The sequence below is a fragment of the Arvicola amphibius genome, chromosome 2, assembly GCF_903992535.2.
Source record: "Arvicola amphibius chromosome 2, mArvAmp1.2, whole genome shotgun sequence".
In the NCBI taxonomy this organism is placed as follows: Eukaryota; Metazoa; Chordata; class Mammalia; order Rodentia; family Cricetidae; genus Arvicola; species Arvicola amphibius.
In genome coordinates, this window is record NC_052048.2 from 21,133,840 (window position 1) to 21,158,149 (window position 24,310).

The following is a 24,310-nucleotide window of genomic DNA, read 5'->3' on the forward strand; positions in this document are numbered from 1 at the left end:
TTCTGGGGATCCACAGTCCAGTCATGGCAGGTGTCTTATCCACTGAGCTATCTCTCCAGCTTTTTCCATTTTGAGTTTTTGAGACAGGGTTTCACTCTGGTTCTATAGAACTGCGTTGCCCAGATTGGCCTTGAACTCCTGACAATCCCCCAGCCTCAGCATTTGAAGGACTGGAATTTCAGGTGTAAGTCACCATATCTGGCTATTTTATGTATTCATTTTGTGGCAATGCAGATTGAACGTTGGGCCTGGAACATGGTAAGCACACATTCTACCCCCAGATTATACTCTCAATCTCTATGTATTTTAGTTATCATACTAATGAGCTCTTCTCTGTCATAAATAGATACATATTTACTTAGAGCCCAGACTCCAGGCCAGGGTTACAAAGATACTGGTTGTCTGTTTTGTTTTGTTCCTTTTTACTTTATTTATTTGTATTTTACAAATACAAATATTTTTACTTTATTTTTATTTTATTGTATTTTTACTTTATTTATTTGTATTTTATATACATTGGTGTTTTACCTGAATGTATGTAAGTGTGAAGGTGTTGGATCCCCTGGAACTGGAGTTACAGACAGTTGTGAGCTGCCATGTGGGTGCTGGGAATTGAACCCTGGTCCTCTGGAAGAGCAGAGGGTGCTCTTAACCGCTGAGCCATCTCTCCAGCTCTGTCTGTCTTTCATTCTGTGTGTCCTATGAGCTGCCATCCTCTGGTCATCTTACTGGTAGTCACACAATTTAATTTTGCCCGACTCGACTCAATGCTCTTGACTTTGATTCCAATTTTGAAGCACTGGCTTTGACTCTCTCAATTCTCTAGAAGCTGAGAGCTGTCTTTGCCTCCCGATTCTTGCCTGCACTTTGTGCTAGTGATGATGCCACTTTCCTTCTCTCTACCATCTTTAGGACTCCTCTCAAGCTGTCCCAGTGTGTGCATGCTAACCACCTGTCCTTTAAAATGGCTCCTGGAGGGCATAGCACCAGTCCAGATCTCACGGTGTTCCCTCATTTGGCACACAGTTTTAGCATAGAAGCCAATGGATTTTCTTTTCACGCCATCTATATGGTGGGAAAAGCAAATAACCCAGTTCTCACCAGCTTGCACCCCAACCTGAAGCACTTCTCGCTCTGTAACCACTGTTTGTCGAACCTCCATCCCAAATGCTTTGCCCTGCCCCAGCTCTCGCCTTGACTAGCTTCACCTTCCCTTCTCCCACCTGGGTACCAGGATGCCGCACCACAGACAGAGAATGGCTTTCCATCCCTTTCTCCCTTAGAGGACAGACCCTAAGAGACTCTCCAAACCTCCGGTTCCTGGAGCTCACACCCCTGTCTACTGCCCCTCCTGGTGTGTGAGCACAGGCTGCCGCTGCCGAGACGATTCAACTTCTTTTGCTTTCTCTCTGTTCTTTGCGGGATGGAATCGCATGTTGCTCATGCTAACTTTAGCCTCACGGAACTCATAGTTGCTGCTTCAGCCTCCCAGATTTGGGGGCTATAGGTAGATGTCACCAGGCAGGCAGGGTGTGTTGACTAGTTTTTTTTTGTTTTGTTTTGTTTTGTTTGTCAGTTTGACTTTTCTGGAGTCATCTGAGGAAAAGGAACCTCAATTGAGAAAATACTCCTATCAGATTGGTCTGTAGGCAAGTCTGTGAGGGTATTTTCATGATTAATAATTGATGGTGAGGGCCCAGACCACTGGGTCGTGCCACTCTGGGCAGGTGGCTTTGGGTTATATAACAAAGCAAGGTGAGCAAGCCATAGGGAGCAAGCCAGTGAGTAAATAGCACGCATCTATGGTTTCTGCTCTAGTCCCTGACTTGGGTTCCTGCTAGGAATTCCCTTCATGAAGGACTGTAAACTACAAGCTGAAATAAACCCTTTTCTCCTCAGGTTGCCTTTGGTCATGGTCTTTGCCATAGTGAGGGAAACGCAATCAGGACACTGGGCTTGGATCTTGCTTCTAATAAATGGCAAAGGTGGCTAGATGGGTTAGCTATGGTTTTGTTCTGATTCCATCTAGAGGCTCCTGGCTGATGCGGTGGAATAAGAGGCACATTAGGGGTACCCCTTGTGGCTGGTAACTGAGGACAGCAGCCAGTAGACTCCCAGCTAGAAGCCAGGATTCCCGGGCATCCAGCTGTCAAAATCCAGACAATACCATCTGGCCAGTACCTTGACAGCTCTTTCTAAGATCCTGAGTGGATGCCCAGTGAGGCCATGCTGGAACTAACTTAAGAGAAACTGTGAAATACTAAATGTGTGTAGGGTTTTTTTTTTTTTTTTTTTTTTTTTTTTTTGAGACAGATTCTCACATAACTGAGACTGGCCATGAATTTCAGATCCTCTTTCTCCACCTCCCCAGGGGCAGGATCACAGGCAAAGGCCACCAAACCTAGACAAATATGTATAATTTTAAGACCCTAAGTCAATTCCCATTGTTTTTGAAGTAGTAGATAAGCAATAACAATAACCTACAATGTGTGGCTTCTCCAAGCTCCCTATATGGTAGCTGCTTATTTTATTACAAGTTGGCTTAAGAACTAGGAAACACCGGACGGTGGTGGCTGTAGAAAAATATTTCATATGCTATTTTTGCAGCCTTTGTTATTACAGTAATATGTTATTAGCTGGGCAGTGATGGCACACACCTTTAATCCCAGCACTCAGGAGGCAGAGGCAGGCAGATCTCTGTAAGTTCAAGACCAGCCTGGTCTACAAGAGCTAGCTCCAGGACAGGCTCCAAAGCTACAGAGAAACGTGTCTCAAAAATAAAACAAAACAAACAAACAACAACAACAAACCTGGAGAGCAGAGCACTGTCTCCTCTCCTTCCATCCCCAGATCCCCTTGACTATCTGTGCCTGAGTTGTGCAGCCATGTCACCTTCTCTGGAGCCTCGTCTGCCGCCTGACCTCCTGGTCCTCGTCCTCAGCACCTCTGCCCCATCTTGCATCCCTTGCACAGTTTCCTGCCTTCATCAGCAGCAGATTCAGTGTCTGGATGGTTGGAATTTCCAACAGGCAGACACTTGGGTTCTTGGTTTTCCTCTCGAAGACCGTCTCTCCCAATCCACTCACTGGAAATAGATGGGATCCTGTGTTGTGGAGTCTACACCCATCTTCCTTTGGAGTCCTCCTTCCCCGCAGCTCGCTGCATTCAGCTCTTCCCATGCCACTGTCCTTCCCACCGTCTGCAGCCGGGGAACCGGGGCGACTTACCCTCGGGGCTAATTCTTCCACTGTCCCCTTGCCTTTCTATGAAGGTTAGAGCCCACGTCAACAGTAGTCTCAAGCCTCTGACATTTTGTCACACCAGTTTGACAAAATCCAAACTACGGATGAACTCAACCACCCCGTATCACCATGCCTGTGACAGTCAAAGTCCAGGGCACACTGGCTTACATGACTGCTTGGTGACTATATCCAGGTGGGACCTCCGTATACCTAGGAAGCCTGTTGAGTGCATGCCTGGTTCTCATTCTAATTCTTAGTGACTATTTCTAACCTCTGTTTTATCAAATTTTTAGCCTTTACACATCTCACCTTTTCTGTCTGTCTGTCTCTGTAAGATAGGGTCTCATGTATCATTTCTTAGGCTGGCATCAAACTTGATGGATAGCTGAGGATGGTCTTGAACTCTGGAATCTCTCACCTCAGCTTCTTGGTTGCTGGGATTATAGGTGTGAATCACCATACCTGGATCTCTCTCTTTTTTTCAAAAGGCAAATGGAAGCCATCAAATAACAATAATCATGTAGGACATAAGAATCCATTTGTCCTTGCCTTGTCTTATCCCTCTTTTGCAGTCTTTATGCCATCAGATTTCCCGCCCTAGCTGAATCTCTATCCTGACTCAGGATTCCACCCCTTCCTGTCCTCTATGGAAATATTTACTGTTTGTGATCCTTTATCTTTCCCATATGCTTAGTCTTTCCCTCTTGGCTAGTTCCTCCCCTTAAGGGTGTGTGTGTGTGTGTGTGTGTGTGTGTGTGTGTGTGTGTATGTGTGTGTGTACATGTACACGATTTCTTCCTATATTGGTGTGGTTATATATGCCAGTAACCTCAGCACTCCAGAGGCCTCTGAGACTCAATATTCTTTCTTTTTTTTCAATCTTCTCTCTCTGAGATGGATAACATATTGATCTGCCTTCACGTACACTTCCTCTTCCCACTGAGCTCTTCTGTGGAGACTCAGTAGGCTCATCTAGTTAACTTTTTCAGACACAGTCTCACTAGGTATCCCTTGTTGGCCTTGAACTTGCAGCAATCCTCCTGTCTCTACCTCGTAAGGGCTGGGATTATAGGCCTGTGTCACCACTCCCAGCTTAGAGAATTTATTTCTATCTAAATCTTCTGTTTAGGTTTTCTGGTTTCTGCTTCCAGGCTGTGGTTTCCTCTGTGTGTTCATTCTTTACAGATTCATTTCTTGGTACCTTGGAGCTATCACAGCTGCTTTAAATCCCTTCCTAGTATTTCCAACCTCTGGGCTTTCTTGAGTTTGGCTTCCATGATTTGTCTTTCCCTTGAGAGTGGTCACAGCTTTCTGTATGCTGAGAATGATTGGATAATACTCTGAATATTTTGAAGGTTATGTGGGGGAAGACTTTAGATGATTTTATTCCTCAGCAAACTGTTGGTAGTTTTTGCTTCAAAGGATGATCAGTGTGGTTAAACTGAAAATTCTTTGTCTCTGGCAGGTAGAACTCCCATCTTGGCTCTGTTCTTTCTGGGTAGCTGGGCTGCCTGGGATGTCCCCAGTCATGTGTGGGTCAGTCATGGGGGTCTCTCTTCTCTGCTTTCCTCCTTTCTAGTACTTGCCTCTTGCGCCTCAGCAAAATTCTAGCTCAGGGATCTGTCCTCTGACTCCTCAAGCAAAAAGATAATGGCTTCTTTCTCCTTCCTTCTCTCCCTCTCTTCCTCCTTTTCCTCCATTTTTCTGTTTTTATTTTTGAGACTGGATTACTCTATGTGGGTCTGGCTATCCTGGAACTCACTATGTAGACCAGATTGGCCTTGAATTTACAGAGGTCCACCAGCCTCTCCTACCAAAGTGCTGGGATTTTTTTAATCCCATGCCTTTTATAGCCATCAGGTGAGCTCTTTATTTTTTAAAAAATAAATATATTTTGTTTTTATTCATGTGTGTATGTGTGTTTTAGGGTTACTGTTGCTGTGATGAAACACCATGACCAAAAGCAAGCTGGGAAGGAAACGGTTTATTTGGCTTATATTTCCATACCATTGTGCATCACTGAAGAAAGTTAGGACAAGACTCAAGCAGGGCAGGAACCTGGAGGCAGGAGATGATGCAGAGGCCATGGAGGAGTGCTGCTTACTGGTTTGTTCCTCATGGCTTGCTCAGCATGCTTTCTTATAGAACCAAGGACCATTGACTCTACCTTCTCAGGATGGCTCTCCAGAGTCCTCAGATGGGTGTAGTTGTTTTTGTATTTTGTTTGGAGTAGATTGTGTGAGTATTGTCTGTGAGAGAATCAACCTATGGTTGGATAGGAAGGCTCTGCACATCACAAGCAGGACTCTTGTCATGAGGCTAGAGTTTTGTTTTGTTTTTCATAGTGCTGGGTGTTGAATCCAGTGACTTTTTAAAAAAGTATATTTACTTTTATTTTATGTGCATGTGTTACATGCATTTTTTCCCTGTGTATTGCACTATGTGTATGGCTGGTGCCAGAAGAGGGCGCCAGATCAGCTAGAGATGGACCTACAGGCACTTGTTAGCCATCCAAAGCAACTTCTTAGCTGGGTGTGTCCTGACCTTAGCTCTTCTGGAAGAACAATCTCTAGCCTGTTTTTTTTTGTTTGTTTGTTTGTTTTGTTTTTTGAGAGGGGAATATCACTTTGTTGCTCAGATTGGTCTCAAATCCCATTGAGAAGCAAGGACTACACATCTGTGCTACCATGCCTGACTTAGGCAATTTACTTTTCTTCTTCTCTCTCTTTGTCTCTCTTTGTGTCAGTTTTCATTTTAAATATTTATTTATGCATATGATTGCTTTGTCTTTCTGTACATCTGCCTGACAGAAGAGACATTAGAGATGGTTCTGACAGTGGCTATTGGGGATTGAACCTAGGTCCTCCAGAAGAGCAGCCAGTGTTATTAAGCACTGAACCACCTCTCTAGGTCTGGTAATTTTCTTGCAGGAATTATCTCACCATGCCTGTTTTCTCAGTTCTTCCTCACTTCTCAGCTTTCCCCAGCACTGCGACCCCCTGATTGTATTGAAGAAGTGGCTTTTGTCAGATTTCCCGCTGAAAATCAGTTTACTTCCTAACTGCCTTCAACTCACCACTGCCCTGTGAAAAATCTCATTTCCCAGGGACTCGAGAGAGATAGCTTAGAGGCTGAGAGCACTGGTTGCTCTTCTGGAGGACCTGGGTTCAATTCTCAGCACCCACATGGCTGCTCACAACTGTCTGTAACGCCAATTGCAGGGTACCTGATACCTTCCCACAGACATACATGCAGGTAAAACACCAATGCACATAATATAAAAATAAATGATAAAAAAAAATCTCACTTCCTACCTCAGCAAATGACTCCCCAACTACCTCCTTAGACTAGCCTGAAACCAGAGCTCCGTTTTCTTGCCTCCTCTTCCTGGCTTAATATTCTCCACCTCCATCTCCTGTAGCAGGGATCAAACACCTGCATCACCAAGCCCAACTCTTGACCTTTCTTTTCCCTAATCTTCCACATCTACTGTGTGTCTGTAAAGTTCACTTCTGAGCACTCTTGGGGCTATCTGGATGGCTCCTTCTTCAGTGCCACCCACTGAAGCAAAGATCAGCTTTAGCTTTTTTTTTAAAAAAAAGATTTATTTATTTATAATGTATACAGTGTTCTGTCCACATGTGTGGCTACAGACCAGAGGAGGGCACCAGATCTCACTACAGATGGCTGTAACTCACCATGTGGTTGCTGGGAACTGAACTCGGGACCTCCAGAAGAACAGTCAGTGCTCCCAACCTCTGAGCCATCTCTCCAGCCCCTCAGCTTTAAGCTTTAGTGTTGAAATCTCCTGAATCCAAGTTTTTTTAAAACTTGTGTCCCCTCTACCCAGAGTCATAGGTTCAAAATGCAAATCTGATCCTGTCCCTCTCTTTTTAATGCCACCCATGATGGCCTATAACTCATGATCCTCTTACCTCAGCTTCAAGCACTGGGCTTACAGGGCTGCACCACTACACACAGCTCATGTTGCTCTCATGTCTGAAACACTTCAGGGATGACTTACTTGGTAAAGAGCATAAATACACATCAAAATCCTTAACCTCGCAGGCATGCTCCCCTCCTTATGAGATTCTATGTCTTTATCTTGTACAATATCGGCCCCACCCCCATCACTGGCTTTTTTCACTGCTATGGTAAGCTCTTTTTGGTTTAGTGTTACTTATTTACTTATTTATTTTAATTTTTGAGACATGGTCTCACTACCTAGCCCTGTTTGGCCTGAAACTCACTGTGTAGACCAGGATGGTCTTGAACTCACTCCCAAGTGCTGGGATTATAGGAGTTGCCATCATGTCTGGCTAATGTTTTTATTCTATGTGTTTAAATTATTTTATGTTTATGGGTGTTTTGTTTGCATGTATGTCTGTGAAACCTGTGTGCATATGGCATTCTTAGAGGCTGGAAGAGGGATTTTGACCTCTGACCCATCTCTCCAGCCCATTTGAGAGGCATGCCTTCCATGGGCACAGGCACATTGTGGGACACATACATGCTAATAGGATACATGCTGGTATTCATTATGCTCAATGCTTAATTTTTTCCCTGTTTTTTACACTCCCTACTCCCACAGTACATCTGAGGCTATAAAGTGGGACCTGATGGGACAGAAACCTCTGTCAACAAGTGGCACCCAACATGGGGCAACTGCATTCACATAAAGCCTGAGAGTGCTTGGGAAGTAATTCTAGACACAAAAAGAAGAAAGTTAAGCATGGCTTCTTGGTAGCATTTTCTCAGGTGGGCTCTGTTTGCTAGAGACAAGTTTGTCTCAATTAAGAGAGGTTTCCTGACTCAGCTTTAGCTGCAAAAACTTTGCAGCCCTTTTACAAGGCCCCACCACAAAACACTTAAATGGTGTTTGTGAATAGCTGACAGCATTCTTGGTGGTGGCAGGGACCTTGAAACTCTATAGAGTTGTGGCAATATAAACACAGCTCCAGCTGGTACCTCTGCCTTGAGGCTAGAGTCTCAGAAAGCTAAAGAATGGACTGGATCCAGCTGTCAAAACCATGGCTTTACTCCTAGTCATATCACTTAGTAAACTGAAGACTCATGTGGTCAGAAAAAGAGAGAGATACAGTAAAGATAGATTCAAAGATGAAGAAAACCTCTAAATGGTTTACAGTGTTTAAAAATATATGTTGCCTTGGGAGAGAAAAGAAAAAGGATAAAGTCCTTAAAAAAAGAAAAAAAAGAGAAGCCAGGTGTAGTGGCACACATCTTTAATCCCAACACTTGGGAGGCAGAGACAGGCATATCTCTGTGAGTTCAAGGACAGCTTGGTTTACAGAGTGAGTCTAAGGACAGCCAAAGATATACAGAGAAACCCTGTCTCAAAAAAACAAAAAATTTAAAGTAAAAATAGAAGAAGTAGAGTTTAAAATAATGCCATGTAAAGATGAAAAAATACACAGAGAATCTAGATACTGTATGTTATTGTGTTGTCTTTAAATTGTTTGATGGCCAAGGAAGGAGCAAAAGCTTCTGAAAGATATCTGATTATAAATGCTGCTGGATTAATCCAACACATATATTTTGAAAATGCCTTAACTTCAAAATTTAAGTCAAAAGGTATGTTACTTTGGAGAAAAGGTTTTCCTTTTGTTTCCACAGGAAATGAGAGGCTGTGGATTCATTTTGGGCTAAGAAAAATCAGGTTTGATCAAGGAAGACACCCCCCTGAAGAATCTCCAATAGGAGAAGATGGTTTAGATGATCCAACATTTCAGAGGACCTCTGTTGGATTTTCCTCTGAGTTCTGCATCCAGAATAGTTTCAAGACTTCTGGCTGAGATGATCAAGCCTTACAGAATATTCCATTCAGGACTTGACCATAATTCAAAATTTTCTTTAGGTCCCCTAAGATAATCAGTGCCCCCAATCAGTAGGAAGTAGCCTAGAAAACTATACCCACATTCCCAAAATATGGATTATGGATGTTTGCCTTTGTTTAGAATGTTGGTTACAAGTTGTTACGAATAATGGTCAGGAGAAAAGCTAACCAAAGGAGATTTGATTCAGAGTTCTTTTTTTTTAGTGGTGGGGAGAGTGCTGTGGGATAATGGTCTGTATTCTCTCAACTGTATTTTAGTAAAAACACTGATTGGCCAGTAGCCAGGCAGGAAGTATAGGCAGGGAAAAGAGAACAGAAGAATTCTGGGAAGAGGAAAGATTCAATCTTCAGCAGTCGCCCAGATGTAGAGGAAGCAAGATGTGACTGCCTCATTGAAAAAAGTACCAAAAAAAAGGTACCAAGCCATGTGGCTAACACAGACATGAATTATGGGCTAATATAAGTTATAATAGTTAATAAGGCCTGAGCTAATAGACCAATAAGTTTATAATTAATGTAGGCTTCTGTGTGTTTGTGTGGGACTAAGCGGATGTGGGGCCTGGTGGGATAGAAACCTCTGTCAACAAGAAAGGAGTTTGCATACTCCAATACAAAAAAGACATTAGTCAGAAGTGGAGTTGGCAGACCACAGTTCAGTGCCTGTTTTTGTAAATAATCTCATTTTTGTTTTTGTTGTTTTTGTGACAGGGTCTCTCTGTATATCCCTGACTGTCTTGGAATCTGCTCTGTAGACCAGGCTGGCCTTGAACTCAGAGATCTTCCTGCTTCTGCCCACTGAGTTCTGGGATTAAAGGTGTGCACCACCACCACCCAGGTTGTAAATAAAGTTTTATTAGGACACAGTCATGCTCATTCATTTTTGTACTCTTATGACTGCTGTTGTGAGTGCATGGCAGAGTTATATTGTAGAACAGAGACCGTATAGCTCAAAGCTGGAACTATCCAGTCTCTGGCTTTTTACAAATTTCGTCAGTCTTTGATTTAGAACATTTTTTTTGTTCATTTGCTTTTGTTTGTGACACAGGATGTTGCTATGGAGCCCTGACTGCTTGCTAATTAACGTTTTGCAGTTGTTTTTATCTACGATCAACAAAAATGGCACAGCTGTCAGATTTATTAGTTAAAATTGAAGAGCAAAGCTATTTACTTGTGTATTTATTTATTTATATTGGGGATTGAATCACAGGCCTGGGTGCATGCTAAGCGTATGTCCTACTCTTGAGCTACGTCTCCACCTAACAACAGCACTCCCGTAACAAAGACTTGCTGCTCCATCTTATCTGCTCACCACCCTCCCGGTCCCGCCATGGCTACCTCACTCTTAGAAGGGAAAGACATTGAAGGGAAAAGGATTCTTGGAGAGGATGTATATTCTATAGAAAAGGCTGCATGGGATAGAAGAAGAATAGTCTTGGGTCAGTTTTGTCTGTTTCACCTTGACAACTGGGGATGTAGTTTTAAAGTCCTGGAGCAACTGGCAAGGCATCAGTGACCAGTAACCGCTCTACTAACAGCACAAGTAAATGTCCTGGAGGTGGTGCCTTCGGAAATGGCTGCTTCATCCTTCACTCTGGGAGGTGCTTCTTTAAAATTACAGCTCCAGGTCTGGGGATGTGGCTCAGGAGTGGAGCATTTGTTTAACATGCTCCTGGCTTTGGTGGCTCTGGGGGTCTATCCCAGTACTACAAGGGGAGGTGGGGAAGCTGTTAAGTGTGCAGGCCAAGCAGACAAGCTGGGATTATATCCCAGTTTAGTGTGTGTGTGTGAGAGAGAGATTTGGGGTGGGCAAGTGAGTATGAGCTGGGCAGAGGTCAGTATTGGTGTCCTTCCCTACTCCTCTCCATCTTATCTGTTGAGTTAGGGTTTGGATCTTGCCCCACTGTCTAGGGAACCCCAGTACCCTCCTGTTCCAGCGGCCTCTGTACTGGGGGATTACCAAGTTGTTAAGTAGGTATTGGGGATCCTAGCTCAGGACCTCATGGTTTCGCAGTAAGCATTTTATCAGTCTGGTCCTCTCCCCAGCTTCCCAGCTTAGTCTTTGAAGCCATGTGAATGGCTTGGGAGGGATTAGCTGGCCTTCTAGCCACTAACTCCTTTTCTATAGGATGATGGGATGCTAGGGGGGCTGATGTGGCGTCTGTGGTGCTGTGCAAGCACTTGGTAGATGTTAGCTGTCACAAGTGTACTGGAAACTCAGGGTCTTTGCAGAACCAGTTCTTCCCATGAGGTGGCACCATCCAGCAGCCACTGTCCCTGAAGCTTGACATTGGGTGGCTGGCTGGAAATTTACTTTTTGCTTATTATCATTTTTGATTTGATATGGTAATTTCAAGGGAGATAAACTAACACACTATCTTGTGAAACCCTGGGAGTTTCACAGAAAGGCCAGAAATATTGCTGGCATTTGGGGCTGGAAGGAGCTGTTCTGAGTATTGCCTGTGGTCATAGTTAAAGTGGCATATAATTCATTGTTCAAATTAGGGTATCCTGAGAGCAAAAGCGGAATTATTAATAACCATGTCTGATTCCACCAGCAGTGATCACTACCAGGCCTGTTCTGTACCTCCTCTTCTACACAGCAGACAGAACTGACTACAGGATGTGGTGGTCGGCTGGGGAGGCTTCATGCCAGAGGCTGGGTTCGAATGAGGTTTTAGAGGAAGAGAGGAGGCTGCTTCTCTTGGTGGGAAATGAGAATCCCAGGGCCTGGATTATGGGTTGAGTCTAACTGAAGGAAGACTATGCAAGGTGGCCCAGGAGCTAAGTGGAAACTTCCAGGTAGTCAGGGGAACGCAAGGAAGATCCTTGCCACCATGAGATGCCTTTAATCCCTGCGCTCATGAATCAGAGGAATCAGGGTCTCGGAGTTATAGATCAGTGTGGGTAGAGCACACAGTGAAGTCCTGGACAGCCTGGTCTACATAGTGAGTTCTAAGTCAGTCAGAGCTACACAGATCTGTCTGAGAAAAAAATTTGCCCTTATGAGGACAGAACATTTTATATGACAATAAGGACAAAGAGAGTTGACAGTTTTAGTGGCCACTTCGGAAACAAGTTTAGACTAGGTGTTACAAGAATCCGAGCCTGCAGGAATGTAGGTCAGAGATGTCAAATAAGTATCTCCTGCTTCATCTTGGCCCTTCCCGGCCCCAGTGCCCTTTACTAACACTTGGAGGCTCTCTAGCTCAAGCGGAGGCTGCGGCTCCTCTAACAGTGTCTCAGGGCAGCATTTAACTCACGCCGGCGTTGTCAACACCTCAAATAGTGCTCCCGAAATACCAAGCACGAATTTCTTAGGTGCAAGGTGAGGTCAGACAGCCGGGCACGAGCTTCAAAGCTGAGACCCTGGTCCTACAGCCTTGGGGTAGCTTGTGTGAGAGTCCAGCCCTGGAGCGCCACTTTTCAGGCCCTGCCCTCCCTCCGCCCAACTCCGGGAGGGCGCGGCCAGGCCAGATCGTCACAAGCGACAGGCGTAGTAGTGCCACCTTGGAACAGGCGAGCTAGGAATCAGGGTACAGAGAGAGGCTTCGGGAACCCCAATAGGAGAGTGGCACAGTCCTCCCTCCAGCGCTCACGCGGGGCACATGGCCGGAATGGAGGGGGCTCGCTAGTGCCCTTTGCCTTGCTGTGTCGGGTTCTGCCTGGCATCTGGCAGAGGGGTCCTCCCACAGCGCGGACCGCTGGTCCTAGTTCTCTCCGCCTCTCCCACCCCGCCCCTTCATAGCCCCGCCCCTGTGTACTGAGACCCCGCCCCATAGCCCGGTGAAGGTCCCGCCCCCTCCGCCTGCCGGCCCCGCCCCCCGTTTCCGCTGGTCCGGGCGGTGCGGGAGGGAGCGGAGCCGGGGCGCCACACCGAGTCCAAGCGTGGTGAGTGCGGCTGGGGCGGGCCCGCGACTCGGGGCTCCAGAGGGCGCGAAGTTTCTGGGGTTCGGCTAGGTGAGCGGCGCGCGGGGCAGGCCAGGCTGGGCCTCGATCGGGTTCCCAGGAGGGTGGGCGTCTGGGGGTACCCGGGGAGGCGGAACTCTCTAGGGGTGGGGGTGCGGGCCGGGGGATGGGCGGGGGCGGAGGAGGGGCTGGAAGGAGCCGGGGCGTCAGGGGCCTGTCACTGCGTCCCCGGGGCTCTGCTGCTGGTCAGCGAGGTCTTTGGAATGCGGGACTGCAGGAGCCGCCTCACGCCCCAGCCCAGGGATGGGAGACCCGTGGGATGCCACAGGAAGGGAGACCCTCCTGAACCGTCAGGGATCTGGCGGCAGACTGGCTGGAGATGGTTCACCCAGGGCCGCAGATACAGTCTAGGCCTGCCTACAGACCCGCCGGAACCCCCCAGCCATTCCTTGGGCTACTTGCTGGTCGAGCGGCACTCAGAGTGACAGGGCTTTGGCACACCCCTAGATCTGAGATGTAGCCCATCTGTGCGCGCAAGTTTGGGCCTTTAAAAAAACTTTCATGTGGTTGAAAAAAAAAAGTCCAAACAAGCAACAGCTTATGACAGCGGCAATTGGCGTTATGCATCACGGACTAGAGTTCTGGGTCGCTTCTGTCTCTGATGAGGGATAATGGTCACTAAAGCATCTTCCTCTAGATGACTGTCAAGTCTGGAGAAGTTTGTATTTTGGGTAGTGAGCTCTCCTCAGAACTAGGCCGATCTTGCCACTTTCCATACCTAGGTGAGAATGCAGCGGTTTGCCATTCTTGGCTCAGAGAACTAAATTTGCCTTTTTGACCTGCATCTGCCCCCTTCCCTGGGGTGACTCAGGCATTTCCTCCTCCAGGAAGCTTTCCTGGACTAGTGGAGAGCACAAAGAACTCTTGCTTTGATCTCTACATACCTGTCTGCTCCCCTTCTACTCAGAACAACCTCCTGGAAGGGTGTGTGTGTGTGTGTGTGTGTGTGTGTGTGTGTTGGGGGTGGGTGGGTGGGGTGAGGTGGTGAAGCTTGCTACCTGGAGAAATGGGGAGATTGGAGAGGGATTGTGGAATAGCTCAAACAATGGACCGGGTGAATCATTTATATTTAGCTGAGGAATGCCGGCGGGGGTCAGACAATCACAACACTTCCTACAGCAGCCTGGTCCTGGCGCCTGATGGGCTGAGTCCAGGACTAGGGTTTAGAGAGGAGAGAAGGGCATTGGGATATACACAACTCCAGGTGTTACTGTGTTCTTCTAACTCATTGAAGACCTACTGTGCACAAGGCCTTCAGCAACTGGAGAGCTTCCTAATAGAGTGATTTTGTTTGTTTGTTTATTTGGTTGGGTTTTTTGGTATGCTTGGGAAGACTCTTTAAATCCGTGAACAGAGATGTAATATTAATACCAGTAACTAGTATTCCTATAGTAATTTATAGTCAGCCAAATGCATTTGCTGCACACAGGCTGGATATACTTTTATTGATCTGTACTTGCCTTTGGGGAGTTACGTTTACCTGCCTTATTGGTTAGGGAGATGGCACTAGAATACATTATCTTTAATGTTACAATAACCGTTGAAAAGTAGAGCTAGATCTGGAAACTTCTCTGTGCACCCGTCTGTCTCCATCTATACTGAGCCAGTCTGTACCCTCCCCTCAACCATGTGTGAAGCCTCGGGCAGGTTACTGTCTTCCCGGCTCTCTGTTTTGGAGGACCACTGGGTTGAAAGTCTCCAGAGCCTCTCATCCAGCAGCACCTAAACTGACGGTGTAACATGTTCTAAGCACCCAGTCAACTTATGCATTAAAATTCTTTATTTATTTTAAATTAGCATACAAAGTAATAGGTCCCATTATGACATTGTTGTATGTAATTTGTTTTTGCTGATCTTTCTCCCGTTCCTTTTACCCCTTCTAATTTTTTCCTTTTAATTTTAGGTTGTGTGTGTGTTGTGTGTGTGTGTGTGTGTGTGTGTGTTTGCATGTACAGGTAGAGGCTAGAGGTCTACACCAGGTGTCTTCTTCAATTGCTCTTTATGTCTTACTTTAAATATGTATATTTTGAGACAGAGTCTACCACTGTGTAGCTCTGGCCGGCCTGAACTTACTAGGTAGTCCAGGCTGGACTTGAACTCACAGAGGTCTGTCTGCCGCAGCCTCCTGAGTGCTGGGTTGTGAGGGGGTGTGGCACCACCCTCCACCATTCTGCTTTCTTTATGATTTGCTGTCATAGTCTCTTGCTGTGTGCTTACCTTAAGCTGACTTTGGGCTTCTCCGCAGGCATGGTGGAGAAGCAGCCTACTTTGTTGGTACACAGTCTCTGGGCCTGGGCTGGCTGACAGGGTGTCCTCCCTCATCCCTGGCTCTGTGACCCCAATGCACCTGGTCGCAGGGAGTGAAGGAGGGATTGAGCTGGGGCCTTGGGCAAGCACCTTCAACTCTGTTGGCCTAGGCCTCCTGCTTACACAATGAGGATAACAATACCACATTTTCAGGGCCGTGGGAAGGCGCCCTGATGTCATGCGCGTGAAGCAGGTGTGCAGAGTGGAGGCTGCTATTTATATCCTAGCCGGGTGGCTCGACCAGCATGCTGGGAACACGAGAGGACAAGACTTCTCTTCTTCTTCCACTGAGGCCCAGGACTGCTGAGGGGGCATTGCTGCTGACTAAGAGGGAGTGGAGGGAATCCAGGTGCTTTCACCTGGCTCACCAGCCTCTTCTTCTGCCTCAGGCTGTCTCTTTCACATGTCTCCTCCTCTTGTCCTTCCAGGAACCCACAGGTCCAGCCAGACTGCTCTCCCAAGCATGGTCATTTCTTTGCCCTGTAGTTTGTGCTGTTCCACCTTCCTGACTGTCCTTCCTACTTCCACTTTCCTGTCCTCCAAGACCCTGTACAGGTGTAACTCTTCTCAGGGGCCCTCTGAGTCACCGTCCTAGGTGAACTTTTTGTTTTCGAACTCCTGTGGCGTTTTGTGTCTTCCTGTGTCTCTTGCTAGGTAATTCCTTGATGAATTTCGTCATCATCACCGACATCATCATCATCATCATCATCATCATTTTTTTTATACAAGGTCTTGCTATATAGTCCAGGCTGGTTTTGAACTTGGAATCTTTCTACCTCTGTCTCCAGAGTTCTGGAGTTCCTCGTTGAATTTTTGTGCTAAGTTCTGATGATGTATAAATAAAAAAATGACAGAAATTTCTAGGCATGGTGGAGTATGCCTATAATCCTAGTACTTTTGAGGCTGAGGCAAGAAGATTAGGAATTTAATTTAAGGTCATCCTTAGCTACCTTCTGAGTTTGAGGCCAGCCTGAACTGAGTGAGACTCTGTCAAAAAGAACAAAAACAAACCAGAAAAGGTTCTTGCCTTCTTTGGACATCTAAGTCAGTCAGGAAGTTAGGAAACGCGGGGAGAGGGGTTTACAAAACTCACAGTTCAATGCATAAAGTGAGGTGTGGTGGTGCACACCATCGGTCCAGCTGTTTGGGAGGCTGAGGCAGGAGGATGGCTAGAGATCTAGAGTTTGAGGCCAACCCTGGCCAGCATAGTTCTTGAGCCGCTTCTGAGAGCAGGATGATAGGAGAGTTCCAAGTTGGAGCAGTAACCCTTGATGGAGGAGGGGTACCTTAGGCAGCAGAAGGTGAGAGACACCGACTTCCTAAGGGAGTGGTTGCAGTTGCCCAGGAGGAGGAGGGAGCAGCCTGAGGACAGATGTGTGACTAGCTCGGCAGGGCAGCAGACTCGTAGAGACTAGCTAATGAAGAGTCTGGGCAGGTAGATGAGCCATTCTGTAGGTGGCTTCAGTGGTCCAGCCAGGGAGTGAATTCCATACATCCATCTGCTCGCGAGAAGTGGAGTGTCTGGCATGTGCAGGCACGGAGTCAGTGAGCCTTTTGAGGTTCTGGCATGTTTGTGGTTTTGGCATGAGGGTCACAGAAGCGGGTCTGGGCTCAAGGACGTTAAGGATGGTAGAAATCATGGTGAATGGCTGGGCATCTGCCAGGAATGGTGAGGAGGAGGAGACCCAGAGAGACTTTAGACATAGGATCAAGATCGTTTGTGAGGGCTGGGATGTGGCTCTGTGGTAAAGTGCATGCCTAGCATGTGTGAGGCCCTAGGTTCCATCCTTACCGCTGCAGAAACCCAAAACCAAACAAACCAAACAAAAACTGACTGTGAGTTTGTCACTGGTGAGGAGACATATTCCATGCGGTAATCCTCAACAGCTTATGGTGTTCCCCTGATCTCTTAGGAACTTTGACTCGGGCCAAATCAGGGTTTGTGGCTTCAACATAGAAAAGAATTTCAGGGTTAGGCAGTATGAAGCAGAATTGAAGATTTTATGTTAGGGAAGTGGTTCTCAATCTTCCTAATGCTGTGGCCCCTTAATACAGTTCCTCATATTGTGGTTACTCCCAACCATAAAATTGCTTCGTTGCTACTTTAATATCTGATATATGACTCCCCAAAGGGTCACGACCTACAGGTTGAGACCCGCTGGGTTAGGGGGAAGAGAGGTGCTTAGACACAATGTGAAAACGTGATCTTCAAAGGGGATTGTAGCTATGGGCTTGTCAGAATAGTATCACAGTTAGCACGAGCCATATGTACAATTTTGATGAATGTCAAATTATATTTTTAAGTGTTGTCTAAAAAGAAGCCCTTATCCCCTTTTAAATTAGAAGTATTTAAAATCAATCATGTATTTATTTTGTCTGTGTTTTGTCTGTGGGCATATGCGTGCCACTGTGAGCGTGAAGCCAGAGGTCACCTAGCAGAGTCAGTCCCCTCTTTGTACCACTGGATTCCTGGAGATTGAACTCAGGCCATCAGGATTTTATACCCTGAGCTGTCTCTCCAGCCCTTCTGTCTGTTTTGATATGAGGTTCTAGAGCGGCTCATGGATTGAGTTAGAATCTAAGAAGGTAAAACCAAGAGCCACCAAAGATGACAAAGAGTTTATTTAGTGTGTTTCCTTTCATTGCAAGTAAGACTTCTGGTCAGGTTCCTAGAAAATTCCAGGGTCCATCTGGGAAGGGAAAAGGGCCTCCCTTAGTGCCCCTGGAACTCTTGCTTCTTTGCTGATGAGAGGTTTAACCAGATTCTCCTGTCCCTATGGTTTTCTGTCTTGCTTGACAGTGATTGGTTGGGAGCCTGGAGAGATGGTCCAGTGAGTGAGGGAGGCCCTCTCTCTGGTTTCGAGCAACAGCACCCACGCCAGGTGGCTGGCAGTTCCGGAGGATGCAGCGTCCTCTTCTGGCCTCTACATCCACATTCCGCCTTCCCGTAAATAAGAGCAAATAGGGCATATACATAAGAATATACATAAACCTTGAAAAGATTGATTGGGTGGAGTCATGAGGGAAGAAGTCTGGGGCTTGGCACTAGATTGGGTTCTCATCCCTATCCTATTTCCATTGGGTTTCATCTTTTTCTGATTAGTTTTCAGTATCTTTAGGATGTGGTTTCTAAAGGCCTCCCATGTCCCCATTGTACTCACTGCCCAGAGGCTTAGACCAGGCTCAGTATAGCTCCCTGACAGTCACAAGAAACCAGCCTTGTGTCTTCTGGAATCCCAACTTTGCACCCACAGCAGTATCTGTACACAGGCCCGGGCTTCTCCGGAGTCATGTTTCCGTGGGGAGTCAGATGTTTCCTGTGTCTGTCTCCATGTCCCAAGCTGACTGTCCCTAATGTTTGCTGCAGTTTCTCTTTCACTCCTTGACTGTTTTCACCGAGTTGTTACAGCCCCACTAGGGTTACTGTGGGTGTGAAGGAGATGGCAAGAACACGGCTCCTTCCTATCAGCCATATGGTGTACAGAAACCAAACTTAACACCTCAAGAAAGTTACAGACTTTTATATGTTGGTGAAAATTGTAAATACTAAATCTTTGGGTTTTGTTTTTAGTCTTAACAGTCTGTCCCCGGGCTGGCAAATATATGGCAAGGATATGGTTACCTCCAACACTGCCTAGAGCAGACATTACTAATCAATTACATCTGCCTTTCCTGCTGAGCTAGGGCTTGGGCTGTGCTCATAATGCTTCAGGCACCCACCACCAGCTAAGTGGCACTGGCACCGCAGCTGGAACCTGTCGGCCATTTCTGGCTTTTGCCAGTTGTCCAGTGAGTGGATGGGAGACTCCTGGCCTGCCGAGTGGCCATTGCTGCACAGATTTTACCCTGGTGTGGCTTCACAGCAAAGATGACTTCAAGTGTCATGTTTGTGCCAGAGTATCCTGGGGCCAAGGTGCTTACAAGAAATACAAAGAAACCAGGTCAGCGTCAGTCCGGGTCTGTTGTGTGCTAAGGTCTTTCTTATCAACCTGTCTGAAGTCAGCGTTTGACATTTATTGGTTTGTGTGTATGTATGTATGTGTGTACGTGTGTATGTATGTATGTGTGTACGTGTATGCCACAGCCTGGGTGTGGAGGTCAGAGGACACATTTTTGGAAGTCAGTTTTCTCCTCCTACCTTGTTTTGAGGCAAGGTCTCTCGTTCCAACTGCTGTATTGCATAGGTGACCTTCTAGCTGAGACTCACGTTTCCACTTTAGGAATGCTGGGATGGAAGAAATTCTTTAGCTTTTTACTAGCATTCTGGGGACTGAGCTCTGGTAGTCAGGGCTGGCCTGGCAAGCACTTTTTACCTATGAACCATCTCCCTAGGACCCTCCACCCACCTTTGTGTGTGTGTGCGCGCGCACACACACACACACACACACACACACACACACACACACACACACACGTGTGGAGTGAAAGGGTTTTACTGTGTAGCTGGGACTAGCCTAGAAATTACTATGCCATTAAGGCCTTGAGTTCACGGTCTTCCTGCCATAGCCTCCTATGTGCTGGGATTTCAGGTGCAAAGTTGGTCTTCTTTAACTGTGGGCTGGGGGCTCGATCAGGATACTGACATTTTCTAGCCTTCTCTTGTGCTCTGGCTCTTGCTGGCTGAATTAGATCTTGTGGTCAGGAGAGGGTGGTTTGGAGGAAGCTTTGGGAAGCAGGAGGAGCCGGTAGCTCCCTGTTTCCTTTCTTCTCCGATAGGCTGGGGAACCTGGATGGAGGGGCTTCCCACAGGCAGGCTGGAAAGAAGCTATGGGAACTTCTGGCCAGCCCCTGGTGCTGCCATTCCAGCATGAGGAGTACTGACCTCTGCTCCTCCGGGATCTGGCTGATGCGGTGTCTCGGCTCCCAGCACTCTTCAGGACCCTGCTGAGCTAGTCTGCCAGAAGCTGCAGGCAGCAGTGCAGAGGATGGTGCTGATTCAGGTTCCCTGTGGGAGCTGCTTAGAGACCTGGGCCATTTTATGTTTTAATTTATGTGCATTTTATCCTGTGGCTTCTCCCTGCTGGGCGACTTGTAAATCTCTTACCTTCCCTGAACCCTGAAGTGTGGTTGGTGGAGGAAGGAGGAAGGCTTTGATGGTGCATGTCTGGTGGCTTACTTTTGCCAAAAGATTCCCTGTGAGTCCTAAAAAAGACTGTTGAGTGGCCTAAGAGCCTCTTATCCTGGCAGGTTTTGCCTGTTGAACTTAGATGGTCTGAGTTTGTGATTTGTCAGCGTTTAGCCCCAGGTTTAGGCCCTTTATACGTGTCCAGCAGGCCTTTAACGTCTCATTTAACATTCTTAAGAGTCCCAAGAGGTAGGATTTTACAGAAGCAGTGGCTAAGATTCCCTTTCTTGCATGAGATGGAGCAGGGACTGGGACCAGCCAAGGTACTCTGCCTCATCTTCTGCAGACCTAGGCCATTTCTTATCAGCCCCCTGGGAATTCTCGCAGGACTCTCTCAAGCCTTTTTGCACCCAAAAACACGAGCTACCATTCTGGGGAGGAGTGGGCTTAGATTCTTTTTTTTTTTGAGACAGTGTCTCTTTACCTAGGATTCACTATGTAGATAAACCAGCCTGGTCTTGAACTCCCAGAGATCCATCTGCCTCTGCCTCTTGAGTGCTGGGATTAAAGTTGTGTGCTCCCATTTTTAAGTCTTTCCTCTTCCTCCATGGGTACTTGCACGGGTGTGGGTGCTTGTTCTTACTCTAGAAGTTCTGGGGTTGGGGGGGGGCGTGCCTATGGCTCTGTTGTGTTGTAGGGAGAGACCCAGGAACAAGGGGTTGGCTTTTCCTGGGCACAGTGCCTTCTTCCCCATCCCAGACCCTGCTGGCCTTTATTCTGTTGGGCCTCACAGGCCGCTTCTGGATGGGTGTTTCCCAAGAGGCCTGCGTCACTTTGGGCAGACAGACAGTCCCTGACGTCATGCCTTTTCCAGCCAGGTGACTTGAGCTCCCTCCTGCACATCTGTGTTGATGTGCTGAGTGAGAGAGACTCTATGACGGACTTAGCAGACAGGAAGTTTGTCCTGACTGATGGCTGTGACCTCTGGGGCTTAGGCATTTCTTGTCATGCTTGTGAACATCTGGAATGATGTCCAGCATGGGGAGCGGTCAGATCCTGGCGCCTGTCTCTTGTCACAGGTGGCCTTTGCAAAGTAATTGCCTTCTTTGGGCTGGGGGACTGGGTACTAAGATTCCTCTGGTTCTTGCCTAGGTGATTTTCAAGGTGAGAGCTGTTGCCGTCTGGATTTAGCTTCCAGACCCAGGCCTTCCCAATTCCTCCTCCTCTAAAGCTCTCTTTGCTGCTGGCCTATAGCAGGGTGGAGGAGGAAAGGCAGAGAGTTAATGAGTAACCCGCTGCTCTGATTTCTGATGGAGGACAGAGATTGTTTACAGAGATGGCTGCCTGTTTGGAGGGTGGCCTGTCCCTCGGCCTTCCTTCTGGCCTGTTGAAACCCAGGGCCTCACATGTGTTAGGAAAGCTCCCCCCGCCCCTCCTCCCGCAGCTTCTGATGAGCAACCAGCCTTTGCCGTGTGGACCAGAGACACGGGCTGGTGCCCACAGCCTTATAACTTCAGTTTCGATTGCAGCCGCGGCCAATGAGGCAAGAACACCAGCTTCCATGTAGTGTGGCGGCTAAGCCAACACAACCCCCAGGCCCAGACAGAAGTGGGCTGGGCTGGAAGAGCGGGAGGGCATAGAGGAATTCCTTCTGACCAATGTCAGAACTTGTGTTCTGGGGCCAAATGTGGCGTTTTGGTTTTTGATCTATCCTTTGTTTAATATTGCGTGTGCTTTTGAGTTTGTCACATCCCTGCCAAACCGCTTTCCCTCTTTCAGCGAGTGTCTGGGAGTGACTTTTACTCGGACACTTTCTGAACCTCGTGACCATCTGTCTGCTCCCAGGGGCCAATGTTTGCTAACTCATTTGATCGTGTGGGTGCAGCAGGTGGAGAAGAGCCAGAGGTTCTTGAAAGGGTCAAGAAATCCCTCGATGCTTTGTGGCTACCCTTACTTGTTGGGGAGACATGGCTGTCCCTGCAAGATTCCTGGAGAGCCCATGGTCTCTGGGAAGGATCCCGGTAAGGCATTAGCTTTGGTTTGGTAACTCTCAAAACAATAACTTTGTGAAGATTTGAAAATAATGAAATTCCCAAGCTGGGTGTGGTGGCGCACACCTTTAAATACCAGCATTTTAAAGGCAGAGGTAGGTGGACTTCTGTGAGTTCAAGGCCAGTCTAGTCTACTGACCAAGTTCCAGGCCAGCTAAGACTACATAAGGAGACCTTGTCTCAAAAAAATAAAAATAAAAATAAAAATAAAGAAACAGAAACCGTAGGAAGAAAAATGGCAATTTCTTAGGTTAAAAAGAAAAATTGAGGCAGGGCAGTGGTGGTGGTGCATACCTTTAATCCCCACACTTAGGAGGCAAAAACAGGTGGATCTCTGTGAGTTCAAGGCCAGCCTGATCTACAAAGTGAGTTCTAGGATAGCCAGGACTGTTACACAGAGAAACCCTGTCTCAAAAACAAACAAAACCCAAAAACAAATAAACCCGAACCAACCAACCAACCAAAAACCTGAAACACACACACACACACACACACACACACACACACACACACCCTTCTCAAGCTTTGGTGGGTAGTGGTCTGTGAGTACACTGTCTCCTATCATGGGATACACATACACATGTTGCTGGCAGCATGTATAATGTGTGTTCCTTCCCCTTCCAGTGATGGTATTGTTTTTGGTTCAAAGTCAAGGAGAAGGCCTCAAGAAGAGTGTACATGGGGCATGATCTTGGTCAGGGGTAAGCTCAGCGTGAGCTTGTAACTGGTATGACCACGCATATGTGTGCTGTTAGTATGTATGCGTATGACTCATGTACCCATGTGAGTCTGCACAGACAGGAATACTATGTTGTTCTGGGACTCAGCTGGGAGGCCCAGCCGTGGCCTCTCAGTAGGTCAGTATGTATCTGTGCCCTCTTTAGTAGCATAGTACTGGCAGCCCTGCCTGCTTCCTCTGTTTTGGCCAGCTGCCACAGAGTTGTGTCTGAGGTTAGGCCCAAGCTCTTTACTAGCTGAAGGGTGGAGGTGCCAAGGACAGATGGAAAGATCTTGTCTCTGCCAGCCCCCTGCCTCTGCTGGGCCACATCCTATGGAGGAGGGAGATGGGGAGTGCTCTGAGTAGCACGGTGACTGACTGGTTTGAGTGGAGTGTGTTTCTGGGTGTGTGCGCATGCAGAGTGACATGTTTTGTTTTAGGGAAAATGAGGTAGAGGTCTGGGCTTGCAATTTCCCACTTGTCTTAATCCTGGGAGAATCTAAACAGCTTTGTTTAAAAATTGGACATGGAGATTGGCGGGACCTGTGTGAAGAAGAGCTGTTGGGTCCCATAGGAAGGCAATTAGGTCTGCAGCCAGTGTCTGGATCTGTGTGGCCATTATGTATGTATGATGTATGTATGTGTGCTTGCATGGAGGGTTGCAGCTTGCGGACCTGGCTGGCGGTAAGGCAGAGTGTTTACAACACAAACCGTGACACATCACTAAATAGACAGTGGGTCCTCACTGGCTCTCACTGGCCTGTTGCTGGGGATGGTTGGGACAGGGGAGGGGGCAGCGCTGGGCAGTGAAGGGCAAAGGCATGCGTGATTGGGATGCCCATCTTGGATATGTTCTCCAGTGTTAGAGAAGATGGGGGTGGTTATGGCCTGTCAGCCTGTGTCTGATAAAACAGCCCATACCTCAGGACAGGGAGACTAGCACAGGATAGACCAACAGGGAGGGTGGATGATGTTCTTTGAGAGGGAGATCAGGTGTGGAAGGAGGAGCCTGGCCTGGAGGGAAGGCTGGGATTAGGGTAGATTCAGGAAAGGCGCTCTGTGTGCTTGCAGTGGGGGGTGGTGAGCTTGGAGGGTGGGGGAGACAGG

The 24,310-nt window shown here is 47.3% G+C and overlaps 1 protein-coding gene across 3 annotated transcripts in view; it reads left to right on the forward strand.

Annotated features, from left to right (window-relative positions):
• Positions 1 to 12,940: 12,940 nt before the first annotated feature.
• Positions 12,941 to 24,310, forward strand: part of Tspan9 (tetraspanin 9) — a 187,265-nt gene continuing 175,895 nt past the window's right edge. The window contains exon 1 of one of the 3 annotated variants that reach the window (XM_038318689.2): positions 12,941 to 12,984. The gene's annotated coding sequence lies outside the window, so the exon portion shown is untranslated. Of the gene's footprint in view, positions 13,054 to 22,316; positions 22,456 to 24,310 lie in introns of those variants that run through there. The other 2 variants (XM_038318688.2, XM_038318691.2) reach the window with 2 other exon arrangements.